General features: G+C 47.8%; 1 long non-coding RNA gene across 1 annotated transcript; it reads left to right on the top strand.

Moving 5' to 3' along the window:
* Positions 1-12,310: 12,310 nt before the first annotated feature.
* On the top strand, positions 12,311-15,162 carry LOC138430261 (uncharacterized). The gene is made up of 2 exons (XR_011253081.1): positions 12,311-12,426; positions 14,263-15,162. It is a non-coding gene; the product is annotated as an uncharacterized lncRNA (long non-coding RNA).
* Positions 15,163-21,037: the final 5,875 nt, after the last annotated feature.

Below are 21,037 nucleotides of genomic sequence, written 5' to 3'. Positions count from 1 at the left end.
AATCTGTACAGTAGACAGAGACTTTGAAAAAATAAAAATATATAATTATGAACTATAGCAACGTTGTTGTTATAGCATTGAGACCAAAAAAAGAAATCTGTTAAGCATGTAGAAGATCTGAGTGACACTATTCATCTTCATGTAGTGAACATTTATAAAGAACTCCAAGAACTGCAGAGTAAAATAACACTTCTTTCCTACTAAACATGAAAAGTTTACGAAGATATTCCGGCCCACAAAAAAAGCTCAATAAATGTCAAAATACTGAAATATTGCAAATTATTCTGAGGGTTAAATAAGATCTTGAATTGAAGGGCTGTGGGGGTGGGCACAGAAGAAAGCTGCTTCCCCCCGCAACCCCAACCCCAACCCCAACCCCGCACAAGGGAAAGTGCAGTTTCGTTTGGAATCACTGGGTCTGTGTGGATTGAGGAGCATGGAGAAATAGAAACAGGCCATGAGTGATGCAAAGGGTCCAAACGCAGGACCATAACCCGACACAATGAAGGCCCACTCTGGGGCCCATTTAGACAATTGGCATAACCTCAAATCATGTATTGGGATTACTAGGATTGCTATGTGACTACGTATTATGCACTGGTGAATTTATTATCTCATGCAATTCTCCACATAGTGATGCGATGTGATACCGTTGCCATCTCTGCTTTAGCAGAAGCGAGGGTAGAATGGTTACACAGCCTGTTCCTCACTGATGGGGAGGCCAGAGCTGGGATAGGAGTGTGTGTATCCTTCAGGACCAGTTGGTATATTTCCTATCAGCAACCTCATGTCTAAGTGGATAAGCCACAGCTCACACAAGTACCTTCTAATTCAGGTTTGGGGGATGAACAATGAAAAGTTTCCCACTTACTGCTCTTCTTGCCACCGCTTCTTAATATTCTCTGGTCTGTGAGGTCCATACCATTTCTGTCTTTTTTCAGGCCTATCTTTGCATGAAATGTACCCTGGGTATCCCTTATTTTCTTGAAGAGATCTCTACTCTTTGCCATTCTAATTGCTTTCCTCTATTTTTTTCATTGATCACTGAGAAAGGCTTTATTCTCTCCTTGCTACTCTTTGGAACTCTGCATTCAGATGGGTGTATCTTTCCTTTTTTCCTTTGCCTTTAGCCTCTCTTCTTTTCACAGCTATTTTTAAGGCCTACTCAGAAAACCATCTTGTCTTCTTGCATTTCTTTTTCTTGGGGATGATTTTGATCACCACTGCTTGTATAGTGTTACAAACTTCAATCCATAGTTTCTTCAGGCACCCTATCAGATCTAATCCTTTGAATCTGTCACACTGTATAATCACAGGGGATTTAAGTTATACATGAATTGCCTAGTGGTTTTCCCTACTTCCTTCAATTTAAGTCTGAATTTGGCAATAAGGTGTTCATGATCTGAGCCACAGTCAGCTCCTGGTCTTTTTGGTGACTGTATAGAGCTTCTCTGTCTTTGACTGCAAAGAATATAATCAGTCTGATTTCAGTATTGACCATCTGGTGATGTCCATGTCTGGAAACTTCTCTTGTGCTTTTTGGAATAGGGAATTTGCTATGACCAGCGCATCCTCTTAGCAAAACTGTTAGCCTTTGCCCTGCTTCATTTTGTGCTCCAAGGCCCAAACTTGCTTGTTACTCCCTGTATCTAGTCTTTCTACTTTTGCATTCCAGTCCTCTGTGATGAAAAGCACATTTTTGGGGGTGTTAGTTCTAGAAGGTCTTATAGTCTTCACAGAACAGTTCATCTTCAGCTTCTTTAGTATTAGTGGTAGGGGCCTAGAGTTGGTTTACCATGATATTGAATGGTTTGCCTTGGAGACGAACGGAGATCATTCTGTCGTGTTTTGAGATTGCCCCCCAGTACTGCATTTTGTGGGAAAGTTATGTCCTTTCCTGGGGAAAACAGCTCAAAGCTCATGGAGAGAAGGGCTGCACCCATGGAAGGTGGGGCTAGGAGCTCTTGATGGGGATGATGGGTATGAGTATTGCCTAATATAGAAGCATAGTATTCGGGAAACAACCATTAAAAGGAGCTAGGTGGGTAATTCCTAATACAACTGCACAGGGCAATCATGAATCCGTGTGGCTGCCGTGTGGGTCTCCCAGGTTAAGGAAAGGGGTCAGGGAGTCCAGGCCTGCAGAGTGGAGGTTATCCATGACTCCCAGGTTAAGGAAAGAGGTCAGGGAGGCCAGGGCTGCAGAGTGGAGGCTACCCACACACACCAGACACATCTGGCTCTGGATCTACGTGAAACAGACGTTTCGGGGCTGGGACGCCAGTGGGCAGCCGGGAGGCTGTAGCAGCAGGTGTGGCCCATCTTTATTTCTAGAGACGCTTTTATCTTTCTGACTCCAGAGTCCAAGTCACAGGGAAGCCTGTTTCCTGAGCGGTTTTGTTTGTTTGTTTGTTTTTCAAAATTCCTTTGCTTACTCTCTTTGGCTTTCCATCTAAGTTTCTTCAGCAGATGATGCATATTATTTTGAAGAACACCACTGGAAGCCCCAACTTAGTTTCGATGAACAGCTTCACTGTCAATTTTTGCAGTGCCTATAGATCTACTTCATTTAATATACACCAACACTCAAACGCAAATTGATGAGACTGCCTTGTGTAACTGTACTAGAATTTACCAACCTAGTTCCTGTTACTAGTTGTTTTTCCAAATACTTTGCTTTTACATGAAGCAAAGTTGACCTCAATTTTTTATTAGGCATACACATTTGCACAAATGTTCTCCAGATACTTACCACTGGACTTCGTGAAATATGTAAAGATCAGTATGTAGTCGTTTAATTCAACTTTTATATGATTTCTGGACTTAAAAGTTCTTTGCAAAGACTCCACTCTGAAACTGAAGAATATAAATTTTTCATGCATGCTCTTTCCCGGTACTTTAAGTACAGGGACTGGGACTGGGACTGAACTGCCTTCCTCTGGGAACCAGCCCCAAGATGACTTGTCCATACCTGTGAGGGGGGAAGGGAGTGGGTCAGTGGCCCAGAGGGTCCCAGGCTCGCTGATCCCAGGGATGGGAGCAGCCAGGGAGGAGAGCTGGCAGGGCACCTCGCCCGGTGTGGGGGCCGGGCCGGGGGCTGTGTCCACGGAGTGACTGCACCTGCCACAGATGCTGCTGGTGACGAGCCGCTCCTGTGTCTGTAGGACCAAAGTCCCTCTGCCAGCTCTCAGAACCAGTGTTTACAGTAAACACCCACGCTGATCAGCAGCGCCCAAGGGTGCCTGTGACCCAGGAAACGCTCCCCTAACCTCCAGCAAACTTTCTGACGGGGTCTCTCAAAATGTAAAGAAACTGGTGAAGTCACTGGCAGATTTGAGCATTGGCTTCAAAGGTACATTTTTGGTGTGAAATAAGCTGGGTTATTTCAAAATTAAAAACCTATATTTAGAACCAGATTACTCAGATGATGTCCTTTTCCTATTTGGAACCAGTCTGTTGTTCCATGTCCAGTTCTAATTTTTGCTTCCTGATCTGCATACAGGTTTCTCAAGAGGCAGGTCAGGTGGTCTGGTATTCCCATCTCTTGAATTTTCCAGTTTATTGTGATCCACAGAGTCAAAGGCTTTGGCATAGTCAATAAAGCAGAAATAGATGTTTTTCTGGAACTCTCTTGCTTTTTCACTGATCCAGCAGATGTTGGCAATTTGATCTCTGCTTCCTCTGCCTTTTCTAAAATCAGCTTGAACATCTGAAGTTCATGGTTCACATGTTGCTGAAGCCTGGCTTGGAGAATTTTGAGCATTACTTTACTAGCGTGTGAGATGAGTACAACTGTGAGGTAATTTGAGCATCCTTTGGCATTGCCTTTCTTCGGGCTTGGAATGAAAGCTGACACTTTCCAGTCCTGTGGCCACTGCTGAGTTTTCCAAATTTGCTGGCATATTGAGTGCAGAACTTTCACAGCATTGTCCAGGATTTGAAACAGCTCCACTGGAATTACATCACCTCCACTAGCTTTGTTCGCAGTGATGCTTTCTAAGGCCCACTTGATTTCCACATTCTAGGATGTCTGGCTCTAGGTGAGTGATCACACTATCGTGATTATTTTGGTCGTGAAGATCTTTTTTGTATAGTTCTTCCGTGTATTCTTGCCACCTCTTAACATCTTCTGCTTCTGTTAGGTCCATACCATTTCTGTCCTTTATCAAGCCTATCTTTGCATGAAATGTTCCTTTGGTATCTCTAATTTTCTTGAAGAGATCTCTAGTCTTTCCCATTCTATTGTTTTCCTCCATTTTATGACCAACCTAAATATTAAAAAGCAGAGGTATTACTTTGCCAACAAACACCTGTCTAGTCAAGGCTATGGTTTTTCCAGTGGTCAGGTATGGATGTGAGTTGGACTGTGAAGAAGGCTGAGTGCTGAAGAATTGATGCTTTTGAAGTGTAGTACTGGAGAAGACTCTTGTGGGTCCCTTGGTGCCGGGGTCCAGCCCCGGTGGATCCAGGGAATTCTAAGGTGGGGACAGAGTCGGCATCCTTGGAAATAACTTATTTAATTACAGACAGAGAGGGATTAGAAAATTAGCCGAGAAAAAGAGGCTGAATAACTTGGTTCACATGGAATACCAATCACCACCTACATAGGCCACAGGCGTCTTCCCATTCTCCCGAAGGAGAGGAGGCACTGAGCGCCCCCCCCCCCCCCAGTCTGATCTTAGAAGCCCAGGCAAAATTAATAGGCTTGGTGGGTACCCATGCACCAGATGGGAATTCGGCCGGAAAATAGTAGGAGAGAAAAAGAGGCTGAATAACTTGGTTTACGTGGGATACCAATAAAATTCCAAGACAAGGAATTTGCACCATCTACGTTGGGCCGCCGGTGCCACTTGAATATCGGAAGGTGCCCCTCCTTGGGCTCCTTCTGGCATGGGCTTGAAAACCGGGGCAAGTAAGTAAACGTGGTGAGCACCCACGCTCCAGATGGGAATTTAGCCAGAGAAACGGGGAGCAGAAAAGAACGACATGAGGGAATCAGTCTTTCTGGAAACTGATCCGATTTCTTTATTTTGGGGTTTGCTTATATACGTTTCGTTACACATTGGGATGAATACACAGTCACGTGGGGGTCAGCAGTCCTGACCTTTATGAAAATCAGGTGCTTCACATAAAAAAGTCTTAGGGATTTTACCTCATCTTCTGGCCATTAGACCTGCTGACATTTTATGATCCTTTCTTTCTGATAACCAAAAATCTTATTTTTTCGAAGGGTGTTTTTTCTTAAACCAGGCACCACCCTCCAAATAAAGTTGTATTCCTATAGGGTGAGGGTGTAGTGAGTTACAATCAAGAAAGGAATTTATTTAACCCAAGGTTCACATGATTAATCTTAAAGGTTAATACTTATTTCTCCTATATGCTTAAAGGTTAATTCTTATTTCTCCTATATGCTAGTTATATTCATTATAAGGGCAGGGAATATGGAGATTTAGCAGCAAACATCAGCCCAACAAATGAAAATCCTTTCACCAATGTTCCCCTTAAGATCTATTTAGTCTTAAGATAGTGATCAAGTTACATTTTTACATAGCAAGGACACAGTGATTTATAACAAAGTACAGTGGTCTATTACAAAAGAGAAAATTCATTAGCTCAAAAAGTCTAGTATTGCTAACATCAAAAACTATTCTATTTCCTTTTCTATATTCCAAATACATTGATTAATATAATCCCAGGTGCCTGAGGATATGGAGGCCTGGAGGCAATCATTGACTCAACAATGAGAAAAGCCCTATGCTACTTAAGACTCTCAAAATACTCAAAAACTCTCTGTGCTGTTTATGGTTGAGAGGTAGTAAACAATCATGTGGCAGGAGTATGGATAATCCTGTCACACAAGCTAGTCTGTCAGCAGAGAGGTTTGACCTGAAACACCCTTGTCACACCCAGGGCAGGGAATTAGCAGCACTTAATGGCACAACAAATGAAAAACCCTTCACCAATATAATTCCTAACCAACCCACTATACTGACATTTTCCCAAAAGAATTTGTCTTTAGTAAGTCTAAAACATCTCGTGCCTCTCAGATTGGGAGGCTGTAAACAATCACATGTGGCCGGACGAACCTATACAGGTGGGCTAGATAACCTTCAGAGGAATCTGTAAGCTGAAACACTCTTGTCACGCCCAGGAATTTTTATTGCCTTGGAGCTGCACGTTTACTCCTTCTCAGAGAGAAACGGTTATGGGGGAGAGCCCCCCGCAAAGTCAGAGGTGTAGGTGAGAGCACAAAACAGACTCTGGTTTTGGGGTAGATGCTCGGGAACAGGGGGTTTCCTGAGGCTTGATCATGCCTTTGCATATGACAAGCCTCCTTCCTCATGACCTTTGCCATGGGCAGAGTTCCTCACGCTGGCCCCCAGCACCCTGGACTGCAAGGAGATCCAACCTGTTCATCGTAAAGGAGACCAGTCCTAGGTGTTCATCGGAAGGACTAATGCTGAGGCTGAGACTCCAATACTTTGGCCATCTCATGTGAAGAGTTGACTCATTGGAAAAGACCCTCCCTGATGCTGGGAGGGATTGGGATTTGGGGCAGGAGAAGGACGACAGAGGATGAGATGGCTGGATGGCATCACTGGCTCAATGCACATGAGTTTGGGTGAACTCTGGGAATTGGTGATGGACAGGGAGGCCTGGCGTGCTGCAATTCATGGGGTTGCAAAGAGTCAGACACAACTGAGCAACTGAACTGAACTGAATATGAAAATACATTAAGCCTCAGGGGTCAGCTCTGCCCACTGAGCCACATGTTTGCCCACGAAAGTGTAGAATCGAGGCCAAAGTGAAATGTGAGGCAGATGTGGACAGAGAAGATCCAACTTGAAATAAAAGGGAGATGTCACGACTGAATCACCCGTGGGAAGCATGAAGTGTGTTCTCAGCCAGCTCAGCAAGGAGAGGCTGTAAACTCCATTTGGCCTGTGCTCCCATGTGGAGTGGTGGGATGAGGAGGTGTCCCCCCATGTTTTTCTTCTCTGCTTGTCCCACAGGACTGTCTGCCCCAGTCAGTGCTGTTATGCTGTCTTGCCAACTAGAGGTCAATTTACCACTTCCATTGTTCTGAATTTCCCTCAGTGATGGTATGATGGATTTGAGGGTGTTAACGGCTTCTCCCGTAAGCACAGGCAGTGTGCTGGGTTAAGCCATAGCCTGCAAAAAGTCCAATTACAAGGGTTAAATATTAAATATTTGCATTCACACATTCCCACACTATTTCCTTTATTTTTACCACAAGTTTGTAAAAGTCACAAACATTGGCCACTGAGGAATTTAGTAGGTGCTATTTGGTTTCAAGATGGCAGACTAAACGGGGGCTAATGGGGAGAGACATGTAAAATGTGATTTGGTCAAAATTATTCGAATACTTTTAAAAGCCTCCTTCAGGCCCTAGCAGCTGCCTCTGGGGGACTCCAGGCCATGTGGACACGCAGGGTGTGGCACCTGACCCCTTCGTGCAAGCCTGCGCCCAACCTGCCCCCAACACCAGGCTGGGGCCTGTCCTGCTTCTGAGCTGCTCTCTGGGGGCTTCAGTCTGCGTTTTGGTCAGCATGGTTGGGGGCTGCCGGGCCGGGGCTGGAGAAGCTGTCAGGGCCCTTTGCTGCTCAGACGGGAGTACCCGCTGAGCCCGGGGGCGGGGGGGAGGGGGTGAGCAGTAGGGAGTGTCCGAGAGTGGACACTGGAGGATGGGCAAGGTGGCCTGGGGCAGGAGAAGTCTGGGCTGCTCAGTTGTCTGGAATGACAGGAGGGAACCAGGAGGGAAGGGGCTCTTCACTGCTGGCCCGGGGGGTGGGGGGGGGCTCAGTCAGCACCCCGCTTCCCCTTGGCCTGCTCCCTCCCAGGCGGGTGCATGGATTGTGCTGTCTGCCCCATGCCAAGCTCTGTGTGGGACCCCAGCCAGCCTCATCCCAGACCTCACCCGGTCCTCCCCAAAGGTCACCCAGATGTGGCTAAAGGCGGCAGACTCAGGGTTTCTTGGGGGGCTTGCGGCTGAAGGAGGCTGACTTGATGGTGTCTCGGGGCTCGTGACTCCCCTTTTAGGAATTCCTAACACAAGCTTCCCTGGTGGTTCAGAGGGTAAAGCATTTGCCTGCAATGCAGGAGACCTGGGTTTGATCCCTGGGTTCAGAAGATGCCCTGGAGAAGGAAATGGCAACCCACTCCAGTATGCTGGCCTGCAGAATCACATAGACCATATAGTCCACAGGGTTGCAGGGTCGGACATGACTGAGTGACTTCACTTTCTTTCTCTAACACACGTTCATTTCAGGTCTTGGACTTGTGCCACTGCGCCGCCATTTTTTTGAAAAAAGATCTGTCTACTCTCTCTGGCTTGCCTTGTTATTTTGGAAAGCTGGCTGTTCCCCTCATTTTCTGTTACTTTGGTTCCAGGGGTGGATCAGGAGTTTCAGCGAGTGGCAGCAACAGGGCATCTGGGGCATCTGCTTCTTGCCCCGTGGGCCGGGGCAGCCGCGTGGGTCGGGGTGGCCATGGGTGGCTGTGGGCCGGGGCAGCTGCGTGGGCCAGGGTGGCCGTGGGGTGGCCGTGGGCCAGGGTGGCCATGTGGGCAGCGCTTTTCTGGGTCAGATGTGCCCACATCCCTGCACAGTCTCTGGAGACCACTAACAGGTGCCCTGCATGGCGTAGGTCAACGCCCACATCTGTGAGCTCTTCCTGCGAGTCACAGGTCAAGCTCAGTTGGGCCCTCTGGCCAGGGCCTTGCGTGGGTGACAGGGAGGCATGGGCTCTGATCCGAGGTCTGGGGAGAGTCCCCTCCATCTGTAGGCTCCCCTGCCGTGGGTGCAGCTCAGCTCCTTGCCGTCACAGGACTGAGGTGGCTTCCTGGCTGTCCAGCCTCTGTCCCTTCAAACCAGCGATGGTGGGCAGAGTCCTTCTCACCATCCAGCCTCTCTGACCCCTTTCAGAGGGCAGAGGAGACAGTGCTCCTTGTCTGCCGGGGTCAGTGTCACAGGTCAGGCCCACTGGAACGTCTGGGATACAGTGCCAACCTCAGGTCTCTGGTCTTAGCCACTTCCCCAGGGCCCTTTGGGACATATCCACAGGTCCAAGGATTGGGACATGGAGTGGGCCTGTTGGCGGATCGGAGGCCCATAAACAGGGCGATGTCCAGTGAATCAAGCGCACACCCACTGAGAGCATCTGTGGGGAGAACAAAGAACAGCTCGCCGGCTATCTGCAGATGGCTGGCTCGACCCCACAGACCAGCTCACAAGCTGGAAAGGACAGCTTGTTCGTGCCAGGACTGGGGGCTCCTGGAGGCTGGGCCCTTCCTCCCTCAGGGGCCGCTCCTGGGCCCTGAGGGGCTGCAGCTGCTCTCCAGGGCTGGAGAAAGATGAGGACCTGGGGAGGACACAGGCCTCTTGGCTAAGCGGAAGGCTTGGGTGACATGGGCAGGAGCTTACTCTGCTGGGTCCTTAATGTTTGCAGTGGTGACAAAGGCTTTTTAAGCTTATGTCTATTACTTGGTGCTAAGATCTGTCAACTGGCTGAACTGGCTGAACCGCTGCCCCTTCAGGATGATGACTTAGATTCTGGGCTTCGGTCTTCTGGGTAAAGATCACTGTGGGCTCCGTCTCTATCAGAAGCCACTCTGACTTCCATGGATGTCAGCAGAAAACAGAATTCACTTCACTGTGATTGAATATAAACCTTAGTCTACCATTTTCCAACCATTTCTCGAAATAAGAGCCAATCAGCCTCACCTTTTACAGAACAGTGACTGGCAATTATCCTTAACTGAATAAACGGACCCACTTTGTGCAGTGCATGCCTTCTTGCGTCTGGATTTCATTCTCTCTCCCTCTAGATTTTTAGCCTAAAAATCTTAAGTGAAGTCAGTCAGTTTTTGGAGAACAAGGAGCCATCAAGGGCGATATTTTCAAGGTTTTGGGACAAAGCCCTTCTCAGGAGCTGTTTGTTGTTAAACAAACAGGATGGGAGGTGGGAAAACAGAATGAACCCTGACCTCCCAGGTGCAGTGAGATTCTTGGAGAGCTTGCTTGTGGCTCACTCATCTTAGACACTCTGCACACAGAAAGCTCTGGGTGTGGGGCTGCCTGACCCCACAGGGTGTGGGTCTTGGGCTTGTCCCGGTCTGGGGGGAGACAGACTCTCCCTGGTCTGAATGGTGGGAAGCCATCTGCTCCTGAGAGTGGGGGAGCAACCCGTGTCTGGGGGCCTTGGTGGTCTGACGGGAAGGGGGAGCGGTGACTGAAGGCCCATCCTCCTGCCAGTTACTGCCTGGCTGACTCAGGATGCCTGGGAACCACCTGCCCTGCCTAATGATGTGGCCTTTGGATGTTGTGTGAGGCCTCTCTTATACTTGGCTAAGCCCTTGCTGGCCTTACGATCCAGGCCATGGACTTGAATCTTAGTGCCTCTCCAGGTGGGTCCATCACACCCAGGTCCTCCCAGGTTGGGATGGAAGCTCTGAGAGTGCGCGTTGTGCCCCAGCATCTCAGATGCTCTCTCAGGACCGAGGGGGCGTCTGGAGTCCCACGGGGACCGAGGGGCGTCTGGAGTCCCACGGGGACCGAGGGGGCGTCTGGAGCCCCGGGTGCCTGTCCGCTGAGTCAGTCACTGTTTACAGGTGGCATTAGGCAGGTGTGTCAGCCAGCACTGAGGAAGCAACACCGTGTGGCACGCTGCCCGGACACTCTGGCTCACAAGAGGCGCTCATTCTCGCACGCGTGCACTGACTCCACCGCGCGTGTCTCGCCCTCCTTGTCCTCTGGCCGCCTGGCCTCGCTCCTCCCCGAGACGGAGCATGAGAGACAGAGCCGCATGCACATGTGCTAGCGCGTTTGTTCTCGGGCATCTGACAGCACTTGATTGGCTGATGGAAATCGCATCGATGGGGCAGAAAACACATTGGAATCGCATCTGGGGGAGCACAGGCATGTCACATGACAAAGGGTGTGTGCACAAGTCCTCTCACAGAGGCAGACGGGACAGGACCAGGGACCCCATCTGTCTCCCTGGGCAGGGAGGAAAAGGGGGCCAGGTCCAGCAAGCACCCTTGCTTCCTTCTGCTCTGGTCACACCTGAATTTTATATACACTAGTCCCTGCAGCCCATCTTAGCAGAGTTGTGAAATGCTGATAAAAATCTGAGGATGAACAAACTTCAGGAGCTGACTCCTGAAGCCCAGGCCTCTCCTCTGACCTCGGAGCTTCTGTTAGAGCAGGAATCCTGATGCCTTGCTGTGTCCTTTGGATCCTGCTGGGCGCTGTGGGCAATGCCACACTGAAAGCAGCTGCTTCCTGCCCCTTCCCTTTCCAGGGGGCAGCTACCCAGTTGGGGACAGAGGGATTGGGCCGCAACTCTGTACATGCTTTTGCAAGGGAACTGTCCCAGGCCAGGGTTGACCAGGTGTCCCAGAGGGCAGGGCTGCTCCCTACTTCATTATGTCCTGGGGCATCTTCATCCATCAGGTTGGGAGGGTGACTGTTTCGGAACCACCAAGGTCGGTGCCTGGTTGCTGAAGCAAGTCAGGTTTTCAAGAGGCTCCGGCTAAGTGCGGGAGATGCTCTGAGTCTCAGATGCAGTGTGAGCCTGGCGACACTTACTTCCCGTGCAGACTCTGATGGCCAGGAGCTTCGTGCTCAATTCCTGTATTTTATGACCTTATTATAGGACCTAATGGATGGCATCACTGACTCGATGGACATGAGTCTAAGTGAACACCGGGAGATGGTGATGGACAGGGAGGCCTGACGTGCTGCGATTCATGGGGTCACAAAGAGTCGGACACGACTGAGCGACTGAACTGAACTGAACTGAACTGAATGTTTATTGGCTTTGAAATTCAGCCATTTGGAATATTCTGGGATGATGGATCCAGGAGTTTCCCAGCCTCCTCTCCTGTTCTCACTCCTGCAGGATGGCCTCAATCCTCAGCCTCTGGCAGCCTCTTCCGAGAGGCCATCCAGACAATGTGCCCCAGCTGTCACAGGGGATTTCTGCCCCCAGGTGCGTGGACCATCAGGATGACGTCTTTCCAGGAAGGCCCGGGTGGCCCTGGCCTGTGAGTGGCCTTAGCCCTGCGGAGATCCCAGCAGAGCCCTGCTGGGAAGGAGGCCGTGCAGCCAGTAGATGCTCCCCGTGGTACCCCCAGCCCTGTGCTCACAGCAAGGGTGCCTGCTGTCCAGGACGACAGCTTCGCATTAATGATTAACTCAGACTTTGAACCCGAGCTTGGTAAACGTTGTGCTGAATCGGAAGGTCTGGAGACAAACATACAGGTTTTACCAGATCGCACACTGGCATTGCAATGATCTGTAAATCTGAGTTGTCTTCTGTTGTTCACTGTGATTCTCCTGGACTCCCCAGACAGTACCTTAGTTTTCATTCTCTGCCAAGTCCCTGCAAAGTGGATGTTAAGAGGTAGGTATTTAAAGTACTGAGTATTTGAAATCGTCATATATTTTATGAATATATTTTGTTACAACATATTTTTAGTCTCATTATTTTATTAACAGTGTGGCTTTGCATCCAATTTTCTAACAATGAAAAGTTTAAAAGTTTAAGTGGTAGAAATTGTTCCAATTTGATGTTTCACTCATCTGCAGGCCAAACATTTCAATCACTTCTCTGTGTGGCAGGGCGCCCCTAAAAGTGCCTGTTTTGTGCACCTCGAGGGCCCAAGAAGCTCTCCTTTGGGGATGGGGTGAGGTTTGTTCCAGGAGGTGCAGCGCTTGCTCAGGGAACCTCTGAAGCACATGGTGAAGGCTGATGTCAGTGCCTTCAGGTTTCCATAGTAACCCCGGCTCCCTGCATGGGACCCTCAGGCATGGACGTCGTCCCCTGGACCCAGAGCCTCATCCAAGCAAAGGGTGAGTGAGGAACACGGGTGGATCCGACGCCCCCCACCCTCCAGACCCGAGGGCAGTACCCCTGCCAGGTGAACTGAGGAGTGCTCTTCCCTGGCGGTCCTCTGGGGGCTCTCCTTCCTCTGCCCGCGTCCCACACGCCTCACTGGGTGATGCAGTCCTTCCCATCAGTTGGTAAAGAATCCGCCTGCAATGCAGCGGACCCCAGTTTGATTCCTGGGTTGGGAAGATCCACTGGAGAAGGGATAGGCTACCCACTCCAGTACTCTTGGGCTTCCCTTGTGGCTCTGCTGGTAAAGAATCCGCCTACAATGCAGGAGACCTGGGTTCGATCCCTGGGATGGGAAGGTCCCCTGGAGAAGGGAAAGGCTGCCTACTCCAGTATTCTGGCCTAGAGAATCCCATGGACTGTATAGTCTCTGGGGTCAAAGAGTTGGACATGACTGATATAAGGTATATCAAGAACCGTTTCCACTGTAGATTACATAAAAGAAACACTTTTATGTTGTAAAAATAAAGATATCCTAAATTTAAATGTTAAACAGTGTGTGTCGGTGGGAATGTAAATTGATGCAACCACTATGAAAAAATTATGGTGGTTCCTCAAAATAATAAAAATAGGGTGACCTTAGGATCTAGCAACTTCACTTCTGGGTGTTTTTCTGAGGAAAACAAACACACTAACTTGAAAAGACACATGCTTTCTTATGTTCTTTGTAGCACTATTTACAACAGTGAAGATGAGGAACTGACCCAAGTGCCATTGATAAGTGAACAGATAAAGAAGCTGTAGTACATGAATATAGTAGAATATTACTAACCCATGAAAAGAATAAAACCTTACCATCTGTGACAACATGGATGGACTGGGAGGGTTTTATGCTAAGTGAAGTATTAGAGAAAGACAAATAGTCTATGATTTCACTTATATGTGGAATCTAAAAAACACAGCAAGCAAACAGAAATGGAAACAGACCCACAGACTCAGAGGATGCACAGTGGTTGCCAGAGGGGAGACGCTGGGGCACCAAGTGACACGGGTGACGCATCAGAGGCTCAGGCCTCCAGGGGCAAAGTGACTAGGTCTCGTGTGGGCGCCAGCATTGTAACAGCCTCGTGTGAAGACAGAGGGCAACTCGCCTTACTGCATTAGTCATTTGATAATGTCCACAAGGGTCAAATCATCTTGTACACCTGAAACTGATACAGTTCTGTAAGTCAAATGTACTTCAAAAATGGCCCAACAGCTTGGAAACAGTGATTCGTGTCTCCCCTCCCTGGGTGACTATTTGACAAACAGTGTTTAGTTCCAAAAGAAGCTGGGCAATAAAATACGTGATATTCATGCTTTCTAATATTTGTGCGACACCCCCCCCCCCTTCACGCTCAGATGCCCATGTTGGTTAGTCGGTTTCGACAACGTTCCCCGAACCCCCACCTGCCGGGAGCCAACACGGGAGACCCCACCATGACAAGGTCATGCAGAAGAGACCTAACAGGCAAGGCGGATCAGGACTCGACGGACCCCCTGGACCTGCTCAGCATCTACCCCAAAACCAGAATCTGTCTGTCTTACTATCTTATGCCTTTCACCAACTTCTCTAACATTAACAGGGGGCTATCCCCGACCACCTTTCTCTAAAGGAAATCAACTTAGAGCTCTAGTTAATAAGTCTCCTGGGCATAATTGGAGTGTTTCCATTCAAACCCCTCTGATGGCTTTCTAACTTGCCTGACAGGTTTATCTGGACTTTTACAACCACGCCTGTGATTGTTCACAGCCTCCCAACCACGAGAGGCACGGGAAGCTTAAAACATTCTAAAAATACAGAGGCTTTTGAGGAGTTAAAGTTATTAGAGTAGTACTGGTGGAGGGTTTCATTGTTGAACCAATGCTTGCTGCGAAGTTTTCATACCTTTCATTGTGTGCCTGGGAGTGCATTAATTAATATAGTTGATATATAGGAATATAAGTAATAGCCTTGGTATTAACAACATTAAACCTTAAGTTAATAAATTCTTTCTTTGTTATAGCCCACTGCACCTTTGTCCTATAGAAATGCAACTTTATCTAGTGGTTTAGGAGAATGGTGCTAGACTTTAGAAAAATCACCTTTAGAGAAAATAAGCTTTTTGGTTGATTAACCTTTATCAGAAGAAAGAATCATAAAATGTTATCAGGCCTCCTGGCCAGAAGATGATGTCAATCATCTAATACCTTTGTAAATGGAAACGTATGCAGAAATAAAGCCTGGTCTCGATAAGGGTCAGGACTGCTGACCCTGCATGACTTTGCATCTTCCATTATTCTCTATGTACAACTTAAGGTATAAAAGCTCCTTTTGAAACTAAAGTTGTGGGCCTTGCTCACCGAAGCTTGGTCCCCCCGTGTCATTGTTTCCTTCTTTCTCTTTCTCTTTCTTTTTCAGGTTGATCCCCTGGAGCACAGAGGCCCTCTGAGTTCACTTTCCTGCCCGGGCTTCTAAGGCCCTCACAAGAAGGTGCTCTGCACCTTCATCCCATTGAGAAGGCACCTGAGGTCTTCGTGAACAGAGCAAGTCCCTTGCAGGGGCTTTATTGGCTTTCTGTGTAAACCAAGGAATATCAACCTCTTCCTCTCCTCTACTTTCTTAACTGCAACATTCATTTGCTCTCTCTCTCTCTTGCCAACGCCGTCTCTCCTGAGGGTACCCTGGATCCTGCTGGGGCTGGACCCCGGCACCCACCCCTGTCCTGTAAACCCCTCGGCCCGTGGAGATGTCATGGATTTAGTTTAGTTCACTCGGCTGTTCTGTTAACTTGGCCAAATCATTCTAAGATCCGTCTCTTAGGGGTGGAGGCTGGTGGGTGGAGGTTGGCCTGACTGTGGCTCCGTCAGCTTCATCCTGCCCCTGGGCTGTCTGTCAGTGTCCCCCACGGTGGACCCACAGATGGGTTGCAGAGCCCCTCTGGGATGTGGGGGCTCTGCATCACTGTCTGCCCCCGACTTACTGCACACGAGGTATTACCAACTGCACAGGGTAGAGGGCTTTTCTCCCTACACGGAATCTCCCTACATGGAGTTTCAGCTTCAGCATCAGTTCCCCCAATGAATATTCAGGACTGATTTCCTTTAGGATTCACTGGTTTGATCTCCTTGCAGTCCAAGGGCCTCTCAAGGGTCTTCTCCAACACCACAGTTCAAAAGCATCAATACTTTGGCACTCAGCTTTCTTGCTAGTCCAACTCTCACATCCGTACATGGCTACTGGAAAAACCGTAGCCTTGACTAGACAGACCTTTGTAAGCCAACCAATGTCTCTGCTTTATAATATGCTGTCTAGGTTGGCTGTAGCTTTTCTTTCAAGGAGCAAGCGTCTTTTAATTTCATGGCTGCAGTCACCACCTGCAGTGATTTTGGAGCCCCCCAAAATAAAGTGTCATTGTTTCCATTGTTTCCCCATCTATTTGCTATGAAGTGATGGGACTGGATGCCATGATCTTAGTTTTCTGAATGTTGAGCTTTAAGTCAACTTTTTCACTCTCCTCTTTCATTTTCATCAAGAGGCTCTTTAGCTCCTCTCACTTTCTGCCCTAAGGGTGGTGTCATCTGCATAGCTGAGGTTATTGATATTTCTCCTGACAATCTTGATTCCAGCTTGTGCTTCATTTAGCCTGGCATTTCACATGATATATACTGCATATAAGTTAAATAAGCAGGGCGATGATATACAGCCTTGAAGTACTCCTTTCCAATTTGGAACCAGTTTGTTTTTCTATGTCTAGTTCTAACTGTTGCTTCTTGACCTGCATACAGGTTTCTCAGGATGCAGGTAAGGTGATCTGGTGTTTCCATCTCTTTAAGAATTTTCCACTGTTTGTTGTGATCCACTCAGTCAAAGTCTTTAATGTAGTTGATGAAGCAGAAGTAGACATTTTTCTGAAATGCTCTTGCTTTTTCTATGATCCAATGAGTATTGGCAATTTGACCTCTGGTTCCTCTGCATTTTCTAAATCCAGCTTGAACATCTAGGTATTCTTGGTTCACGTACTGTTGAAGCCTGGCTTTGAGAATATTGAGCATTGCCTTGCTAGCATATGAGATAAGTGCAATTGTATGGTAGTTTGAACGTTGTTTGGCGCTGCCTATTTTGGGATTGGAATGAAAACTGACATTTCCTGTCCTGCGGCCATTTCTGAGTTTTCTAAATTTGGTGGTATATTGAGTGAAGCACTTTAACAGCGTCATCTTTTAGGGTTTGAAATAGCTCATCTGGAATTCCATCACTTCCACTAGCTTTGTTCATTGTGATGCTTCCTAAGGCCCACTTGAGTTTGCATTCCAAGATGTCTGGCTCTAGGTGAGTGATCACACCAGTATGGTTACCTGGGTCATAAGCTCTTTGTGTATTGCTGTTAGGTTTAAGTTCATTCTTTAAATTCTCTTAGGCAGTGCATGTCATGTGAGCTTTTTTAAAAATGGAAAGCTGCTTATTGGAAAAGCAGCTGTTCAGAGCATATGGGAGATATTAAGAAATACTGAGAAACCAGAATTGAGTGTTGAGCTTTTGAAAAACTGCTTCGAGTCTCCATATGCGGAGGTGAAATTTAAGGCACCTCATTACCCTTGATGTCAAAACCTGACAAAGACTTTAAATAAAGGAAAATTATGAAAACATCTCTTTCACTATAGCAAACAAAAAAATCCTAAACAAAAACTAGCCAAATTATATAGAAATGCTAATATGTCATGATGCAGTGGGTTTATTCCAGGAAAACAAGGGTGGTTTAAAGCTAAAAAGTCAATGTGACTGAACACTTAATCAGGTGAAAGAGAAAACCCCATCTCAATGGATGCAGGAAAAGTATTGATAAAATGCAAACTCCATTCATTGTGAAACCTTTTAACTGGCACTAGGAACCGAAGGGAACCTCCTCAATCCAATAAAGAGAGTAGATGACTGTCCAGCCACAAGCAGCCTCAATCCAATAAAGAGAGTAGGTGACTGTCCAGCCACAAACAGCCTCGTGGGTTAATAACGCTGCCACCATGTGTGTTCAATAGTTCCCTAAGCAAGAAAAACATGCCTGAGGATTTGGAAAGAAGAAATAAAATTCATAATGTGACTGTGTACAGACAAAGAAAGAATACATTTTAAAACTCCCCAAATTAATATGGAAACAGATCAATATTAAGAAATCACTTGTACTTCTCAATACCAGCGACAAATAGACAACAGAATCCTAAGACAGCAGCCTGCTCAGTCGTGCAAACAGCATCCAGCGGTATGCGGATGCCATGTGCACTGAGAACCAATCCCAGCTGAAGGCAATGAAAGGTGAGTGGGGCGAGAGGCCACACAGTTTTTAAATGTCAATCTTCCTCAAACTGACTATAAATTCATTGCGATTCTAATCAATATTCACTGTGATTCTAATCAATATTCTAGCTGATTCCTTTTCTGGAAATCAGCACTCTTACTTGGAACTCAATGTGTGTGGTCATCAGCCTCTGAGATGACCCAGGAACCCCCAACTCCCCTCCTGTAGCCACCCACCCCCCGCCCTCGCCAAAGTGGACTGGCCCAGGGGCCCTCTTCAGTGAGGACACAGTGTCACTTCTGAAGCGCTGTTACCTTCACTCAAGGAAGCCACTTCTGGATCCCTGATTTACGCTCAGAGATAGTAAGTGAGGGTGTTTACACTGCCGAGTTTTGGGCCCAGCAATAAATAACCAATACAATACAGAAATGCAAAGCGCCTAGAAGAGCCAGAGCACGTGTGGGAACAGAGCTGGAGGGCTTCCTGCGAAGCGACAGTGACTGAGATGGCGTGATGCCGATGTGCGCCTTCCTGGTGGCTCAGTGGCAAAGAATCAGCCTGCCATGCAGGAGCCACAAGAGGTGTGGGTTCAATCCCTGGCTGGGGAAGGTTCCCTGGAGGAGGGCATGGCAACCCCCTCCAGTATTCTTTCCTGGAGAATCCCATGGACAGAGAAGTCTGGTGGGCTACAGTCCACAGGGTTGCGAAGAGTTGGACCCGACTGAGCGACTAAGCACACAGGCACCCATGATGCTGATGTAAAAGCAGACAAAGGACCAAAGGACCAAACAGATGACACAGAAACCACCCCCTGATCCAGGCCACGGTGGCACCTCACTGTGGGGAAAGGACGTTTCAAAAATAAAATGTGTGTGCTAATTGGTTCAAGGTGGGAAAGAGTGAATTTTTGACTCTTTCCACATTTTATGCGAAAACAAATTCACATTCTAGGTGTACTGCAGGCCCACACGTGGATGAGGAAGCAGTCAAGATTTAAGGAGAAAGCAAAGAGCATGTCTCCCTTTTTCTGGGAGGTGAAGGCGTCTTAAGCAGGAAGCACACACTCGATAAACACGAGGAACAGCCTTGCTGCTTGTGCGACGTTGGGATTAAGAACATCTGCTCATCAACAGACACAGCGAAGAAAGTGAAAATGCAGGTCACAGAACAGGAGGCTTTGTCTGTACCTGTTTATCTCTATATACGTACATGCATCAGAGCATCTCATCCAACGAAAAACTACAAATTGCTCAAATACAGGCACAGCAAATAAAGTATTTACCACAATCCCTTCAGAAAAGAAAAATATCCAGACAGCAAGTAAATAGCAAAAGGGCTAAAGTGTTACTCGTTAGGGAGTAAGGCGTAAAGCCCCAGCGTGACACCAAGGCACACTCACCACGGCACACTCACCAAATGGCTGAAAAGAACTCACGTGCTGACTTGTGGCTGGCATGGCATGAGTGCAGCCATCACGCTGGAGGGCAGACAAAAGCCGTGTGTGTTCTGAGCCTGCAGCCCTCTGCCTCCCTGGCTCAGAGTCCCCACGGCCCCACGGATGCATGCGCTTGAGCTACTGCCAGAGCGGGCAGCCTGAGGCAGGTCCAGGCTCAGTGACAGCGTCCGAGGGGAAAAGAGCTCCCGGGGATTTAACAGAAAGAGCCCAGCAGACTGGCTCCTGAGGGGAGACTCTTACCGAGATGGCAGAAGCTCCAGAAGGAAGTTGCTGTGCAAATCTGTGACACAGCCAGGAACCTTTAAGCATTATTGAACAGCAGCCCCGGAGCCGCAGAGGCTGGAAAGCGGGCTGGTTTCCAGACGCCGCGGTGTGAGGGCGGGAGGTGCGGGCAGTCGTCTGCTGGTCACTAGCTCCCCAGAAGGATCAGCCCAGTTACAGTCATTGTTGCTTTACTGACCTGACGCTGTTTCAGCAGGAAGCATCATGCGGATCAACATAGTTAAACCTGCAGCAAGTCTGAGGGGCTTTATTTTATCCTCCGATTTAACAGCTTTCCCTCTTCGATCTGGCTTGTAAAGAACTGAGCCTAAATGCCTGTGTGGCCCTTGTGTGGTGATTTGGTTGTAAGATTTCAAACTTTATTCAATTTCAATCACGGAAAAATCACATTTTATTATAGTTTTTAGTTATTTCCCAAAATTAAGTCCCAATGCCAGCAAAGTCATAACTGAGATGCCTGTTTAGATTACTGTAAAATAGGTCTCTGATTTCTTTGAAACTATGGACCAGATAGTAACGGAAGACATTAAATTTTTCTTTTATATTGAACAATATTTCTGCAATATTAGACTCGGTGGTTTATGACAATGGTGAGCTGCTTTATTGAAATAATAGAGACAAGTGAATTTCAAGACAGAAAGCCTGGGAAACAGCAAACTGGACCCTGGGGTTCTAGAACATTCACTATGACGGTACTTTCCACCTCCAGGTTGTGAGATTTGACATCACCAGGTTGAAGCCAGGGCTGTTCCAGAAGCTTGGATGGATAGGCAGACGGACGAGCCCCAGGGTGCGGGTCTCCCTCGAAGTTCCAAGCAGGGAGCAGCAGCCCCACAGCCCTGCGCGTGGAGAGAAGCTGCTGGTAAAGAAAACACTTTTCTGAAAAAGCCTTAATTGGCGTAGAGGCAGCCGAGGGCTGGGCCTTGCTTTAGCGGGATTTAAGGGTTGGTAGCGATGGCACCCAACTCCAGTACTCTTGCCTGGAAAATCTCATGGACGGAAGAGCCTGGTGGGCTGCATTCCACGGGGTCTTGAAGAGTCGGACACAGCTGAGAGACTTCACTTTCACTTTTCACTTTTATGCATTGGAGAAGGAAATGGCAACCCACTCCAGTGTTCTTGCCTG

Source organism: Ovis canadensis, chromosome 25, assembly GCF_042477335.2.
Source record: "Ovis canadensis isolate MfBH-ARS-UI-01 breed Bighorn chromosome 25, ARS-UI_OviCan_v2, whole genome shotgun sequence".
NCBI classification, from domain to species: domain Eukaryota; kingdom Metazoa; phylum Chordata; class Mammalia; order Artiodactyla; family Bovidae; genus Ovis; species Ovis canadensis.
This window is presented reverse-complemented; position numbering and strand designations above follow the sequence as displayed.